This window comes from Muscardinus avellanarius (assembly GCF_963383645.1).
Source record: "Muscardinus avellanarius genome assembly, chromosome: 4".
Classification (NCBI taxonomy): domain Eukaryota; kingdom Metazoa; phylum Chordata; class Mammalia; order Rodentia; family Gliridae; genus Muscardinus; species Muscardinus avellanarius.
The window spans coordinates 58,650,974-58,657,504 of record NC_137789.1 but is presented as its reverse complement, the minus strand read 5'-3'; the positions used below and the strand labels follow the sequence as shown (position 1 = coordinate 58,657,504).

The following is a 6,531-nucleotide window of genomic DNA, read 5'->3' as shown; positions in this document are numbered from 1 at the left end:
GGACTTGTAAACGCTGCTTTTCTTCGTCTCCATCTTCCCGGAAGTCGTCATGATAGTGTCTTTTTAAATTTTGCTTTTGGAGGAGAGCGAGCAGCGAGCCAGAGCGCAGTGCACCAGGAGCCCTGCCGCCACCTCCCTCCACAGCAGCACCACAGCCGGGCTACATGCCATCCTGCCTCCCTGGTCATGGCCCCAAGGCCACGGAGGAGCAAGCAAGCAAGCAAGCAAGCGAGGGCCTCGAGCAGAGGAGCGAGGACCGGGAGGAGGTGGCTGGAGTGAGAGCGCTGTGCGTGGTGTGAGGGCAAGCCGCTGTTCTCGCCCCTTCTCTCCCCTCCCCTCCCCGCTCCCAAGTGAGCAGCACCATGTCAGCGCTGGTGGCCAAAGTCAGTAAAAAGGAACTCCAACCATGACGGAGCCGACGAGACCTCAGAAAAAGAACAACAGGAAGCAATTGAACATATCGATGAAGTACAAAATGAAATAGACAGACTTAATGAACAAGCCAGTGAGGAGATATTGAAGTAGAACAGAAATATAACAAACTCTGCCAACCATTTTTTCAGAATTGATCCCCCAAATCCAAAATTTCGGCAGCAGGGGGGGCACCAAATATAGCTTAAATGTATACCATTTATGTTCAGTAAAAAATCTGTTAAAAAAAATCCCAAATTTCTGGGTAACAACATTTGTCAACCATCCACAAGTGTCTGCACTGCTTGGGGAGGAAGATGAAGAGGCATTGCATTATTTGACCAGAGTCAAAGTGACAGAATTTGAAGATATAAAATCAAGTTACAGAATAGATTTTAATTTTGATGAAAATCCTTATTTCGAAAATAAAGTTCTCTCCAAAGAATTTCATCTGAATGAGAGTGGTGATCCCTCTTCAAAGTCCACTGAAATTAAATGGAAATCTGGAAAGGATTTGACGAAACGTTCAAGTCAAATGCAGAACAAAGCCAGCAGAAAGAGGCAGCATGAGGAGCCAGAGAGCTTCTTTACCTGGTTTACTGACCATTCTGACGCAGGCGCAGATGAGTTAGGGGAGGTCATCAAAGACGGTATCTGGCCAAATCCATTGCAGTACTACTTGGTTCCTGATATGGATGATGAAGAAGGGGAAGGAGAAGAAGATGATGATGATGAAGAAGAAGGATTAGAAGATATTGATGAAAAAGGGGATGAGGATGAAGGTGAAGAAGATGAAGATGATGATGAAGGGGAGGAAGGAGAGGAGGAGGTGGAAGAAGATGATTAATTGAACACTGATGGATTCCAACCTTTTTGTTTGTTTCTTTTTTTTCTTCTTTTTTTTTTCCAGTCCCTGGGAGCAAGTTGAAGTCTCTTTTTTTCCCCTTCCCCACCCCTTTGTGATCAGTCACCCTGTTCTTGAGATCACTTTTCTCAATACTGTCATTCTCAACTTATTTTTGGGGGGAAATACCTTGAGCAGAATACAATGGGAAGAGAATCTCTACACCCTTCTGTTCTAAATTCATTTTTATACCTGTCTCAACAAAAACTGTATGGAATCAACACCACCGTGCTCTGTGGGAAAAAAGAAAAACCTGCTCCCTTGGCTCTGCTGGGAGCTGGAGGATGCGAGGCCCCTGTGTAGTAGGGCATAGAATCCTAGCTTTTTTCCTCCTTTCTCTGTATATTGGGCTCAGAGATTACAATTGTGTCTCTATGTAAATATGGACAGTTAGCATTTACCAACATGTATTTGTCTACTTTCTCTTGTTTAAAAAAAGAAAAAAAATTTTTTTAAATGAAGATATAGCCAGGCATGGTGGCTCATGCTTGTAATCCCCGTACTTGGGAGGTGGAGACAGGAGGATCGCGCAGGTTCGAAGCCAGCCACGCGTGCTGGCTTAGGAGACCCTGTTTCCAAAGAAAAATGTAAAAATAGGTCTGGGAGTGTAGCCCGGAGGTAGAAGGGCTTCCAGGAACCCCAGTACCACCAATAAATAAATAAATAAATAAATAAATAAATAAATAAATAAATACAGGGATATAGAAGGTCAGCAAACGGGGAGTTTGAGATGTTTGGGTGGGTTATGTGAACATTTTGACAACATGGCTTCTCCTTTGGCATGTTTAATTGTGATGTTTAACAGACATCCTTACAGTTTAAAATGACACTTTTAAAATAAAATTCTCTCATAATGACTTGAGCCCTGCCACTCGATGGGAGAATCAGCAGACTCTGAAGGATTTTATTGGAATTGACATTCTCTATTGTAATTTTGTTGTTTATTTTAAATTTTTTTTGTTTTCACTGGAAAGGAAAGATGATGCTCAGTTTTAAACGTTAAAAGTGTGCATGTTACTTTGTTACAATAAAACTAAATGTGTACACAAAGGATTTGATGCTTTTCTCTCAGAATAGATATACTTATGACCTTCGAGTTTGACTTGTTATAATAACATCATCGTCAAACTTTGTCATCCTAACTTCGTATTTTTTGATACGCACTTTGCAGGATGACCTCAGGGCTATGTGGATTGAGTAAAGGGATTGAATGTCTCCATAGCTGGGAAACATGGCTACAAATTAACTGTTGGTTTCTGAAAATACTCATATCATTTGGAATACCAGAAACTCAAAACTGAATTGTGAGTTGTAGCCTTAATTTTTATCTCAAATTGGCAATTTTTAAAATAGGCCTTTATTTTACCTAGATATAATAAATTATGCCTGCCACCACCACCAAGCAGACCTGGTGCTGTAATGCCAAGTTGTACATGGGACAATTGCTGGCATGTCTTCATTGACACTCTAATGTGGCCAAGAAGATGGGCTCTCAGAGCAAGAAGTTTGTGCTGGTGGCCAGGAGTACATTTTGTCTCAAGTCCCAAGTATCTAGCACAAAGCTCTCAAATGCCACTGTGTGAGTCTGGGTGGGATGATGGACTGCTCTCTGCTCAATGCCATTGTGCAGAGAATAACATTTTGGGAAACTACCTAATGCATAAGCTTTTTAATGCTATAAAATATAGCTGAAATTAAATGCCACTTTTTCACAGGTGAATTAATGGGCAGCCTGATCAAATCCAAAGCTTTTTGATGTATAAAACTTTATATATGGAACTATTCCATCAATAGGCAAAGTATAACCAAAACCTGTCTAGGTGGATAGTATGTAATTTCTGCACAGGTCTCTGTTTAGTAAATACATCACTGTATACCAATCAGGAATCTTACTCCAATAAAGAAACATAAAGATTAAAAAATAATAATAAAAATAATAAATTTGCTTTTGTTTTTCATCTAAAATGTTTGCATTTCAACAAGGCCCAGCATAAAATATCTATAGCTAAATTCAAGGATGAACTTTTGGTGAGAGAGAGAGAGAACTGAACCCAGAGGTACTCTACTTCTGATAAACATTCCCAGACCTTTTTATTTTAATTTTTAATTTTGAAACAAGGTCTTGCTGAGTTACCCCATGCTGGCCTCAAACCTGTGATAGTTAATATTATTTTAAATGAAGGTTATTTATGTCTGTCAAACATTAGAAACAACATCTAGTTCTGATACCAGAAATATTTTATGAATATTTGAACCTTAAAAATACATTCTTTTATATGAGAAAAATGGCACTGTAAATCAGTGAGAAAAATAGATATTTTTAAATGATGTTGGAACAAAAGAAAAAGATAAAACTGGATCTTCACCTCATGGTGGTAAATAAATCAGATATCTAAAATGCAAAAACAAAATAGAGTTAAAGATAAAATTCAATGGAAGACAAAGTGAAGATGAATATATTTATTTATTTGGAGTTGAAAAATATTCCTATTTCAAAAATTGAACTTAACATAGTGTTCTCCAGGTCTTTCCATCTTCTTATGAATGACGTGATTTTGTTCTTCTTTATTTCTGAGTAGAATTTCATTGTGTGTGTTTCCAATAATTTTGCAATCCATTCATTTGTTGATGGAGACTTAGGTTGGTTCCATATTTTGGCTATTGCAAATTGTGCTGCTATGAACATGGGTATGCTTTGTCACTGTAGATCTCTGATTTCAACCCCTTTGGAAAGACACCCAGATAATGAAGGGTAAACCTCAGCAAAGCTAGAAGGGTAGGAGAGGAAAAAGGCTAAGGTTAATTAATGGAAAAGCTACATTCAAATATGTGTGTAAGTGTAAATGTAGCATGGTCAACCTAGACACTCATTGTTGGGAGGGGGAAGGGCAAGGTAGGGAAGGGCACCAAGTACTGTGTGAATGTATGCCATAGTCAATATGATCCATATTATAATGTGAAACTATAGTGTACCAATAAAAAAAATAATAATAAGTATCTATGGAAGGAGAAAAGGAAGGCAATAGAAGGTATTGGAATTAAAGCAAAGGTCCTAACATACTGAACAAAGTAAAGACATAATTGTATAACAAATTAATGACATGAACACAAATAAAAATCATTTCTCCACTTAGTATTTTGGCTTTTTATACTTAGCAGAATCTTAACATGGACAAATAAAATTTGAAAGAAATCTGAGCAGTCTAATCATTAGTAATAATATTGTTAATGCTTTTTTTTTTTTTTTTGGTGGTGGTGGTACTGGGGTTCCTGGAAGCCCTTCTACCTCTGGGCTACACTCCCAGACCTATTTTCACATTTTTATTTGGAAACAGGGCCTCCTAAACCAGCACGCGCTGCTGGCTTCGAACCTGCGCAATCCTCCTGTCTCTGCCTCCCAAGTGCGGGGATTACAAGCGTGCACCACTACTCCCGGCTTTTAATGCTGTTTTAAAATTATATATCTATACACATATGAGAATAACAAATATGCAATAAAATTTATTAAGTAGTAAATTTTTAAAATTAATATGACCAAATAAAATTTAATCCTTTACATATATTATTAAATTATGTGTATTTTTAATATTGAGTAAAACAAAAAGTAGTAAAATATTCTACATAAAAAAATCAATACAAATATAAACCAAAAAAGTCAAATTAATCATTTTTCCAAAGTCAGAATCACCCGTTACCAAGAACAAATAAAGACACAATAAGAAATTATAGATACTAAAAACAAACAAAGTGAAAACTTAGAAACATCATTTATACATATCATAGACAAAGGAATAATATTTCTATGAATAGTGAATACAGAGTATCAGATGATTCAGGCACTCAGTACTGGTCCTACCCCCCTCCATATAAATGACTCTTTTAAAAGAGAAGCTTCATTGATTATCAGCATCAGAGTTCTGAAAAGGTAAAATAAATTAATGCTACCTTTTTATATTTTTATTTGAAAAAAATCAAAACTTATAGGAATTTGTATGAATATTCCATTATTCCCCTATACCCCTTGCCTATACTCATTATGAACACTTCACACATTTTCTTTATATATTTCTCCTCCTTTCTCTGCCTCATACATTCATATAAAGCATTATCACTGTTACTAATGCCGGACCACTTGAAGGTTGATTGCACATATGATGAGCCTTTATTTTTTAATGCTTTTGTGTTTATCGCCCTGAAGAATATGAACAACCTCTCACATACCAACAGTACAGTAATCAAACTGAGAAAATAAAATATCTATATAATATACTTTACCAGGTATCTCAAAACAACCTTTATATATTTTGCTTTTCTTGATCTAAAATGCGATCCATGATCACCCACTGCAATTGCATGTGGCTCTTTAATTTATTTTAACCTGGAATAGTTTCTCACCTCTTTTTCTACAGGCTAGTTTTTTTTAATGAATTTTCCTATATAATGAACTTTTTTGGTATTTTGTCACAAGCTGTTTTGCATGTTGGGAGTGATATCACATCATTAATGCTGTCTCTTTTTTAGTGCATCTGAACACCAAGGAGCGCATGGTGTTAGTTTATCACATTACTAATGCTGTTACCTTCAATCACTTGGTTCAGATGACTGCCATGAGATTTCTCTATGTGAAATCATCAACATTCCCTTTGTATCTGATAACTGATTGGTGAGGAAATGCATTGAGACAGTGTAATTATCTGCTTCCCATCAAACTTCCATCCAGTAGGTCTAGCATTAATTAATGAGTCCTGCCTGAGTCAGTTATTACTATTAGCAATTGCATGATGGTGATAATAGAGAGCTTTTTGCTTTTCTCCTATTAGCTTCTAGAAACTCATGGACTCTTATTTAATGGGTTCTTATTCATTACTGTTATATTTGTGTTGAGAGTTAGATTGTCTCAGATCTGACCATCAAAATCTTTTTAAACTAGCTCCTTTGTCTTTTCTATTATCTCTGCTCATTTTTTTGGACTTCCTTATTTTTAACACAATAAAATACTTTTCAGACTCATCTTGAACTTCCTGTATCACAGCTCTGGAGTCAGCCACATCTCTAAGCTATTCAGAAACTACTGCTGCTTTGTTTAAGTCTACCCTGTGTGTTCTTTACAATTATATCAACTAATACACACCCTGAGGAACTCTTTCCTATGTAATTTAGTCTTCTCATGCTGACCACATGGAAATGTGACCTATACTTTGACAAGAGCATCCTGC

The 6,531-nt window shown here is 36.7% G+C and overlaps 1 pseudogene across 1 annotated transcript; it reads left to right on the top strand.

Moving 5' to 3' along the window:
• The first annotated feature begins 362 nt into the window (after nucleotides 1-362).
• LOC308262305 (protein SET-like) lies at nucleotides 363-1,457 on the top strand (annotated as a pseudogene). The gene is made up of 2 exons: nucleotides 363-560; nucleotides 650-1,457. The product of its transcript is annotated as a protein SET-like (transcript).
• Nucleotides 1,458-6,531: the final 5,074 nt, after the last annotated feature.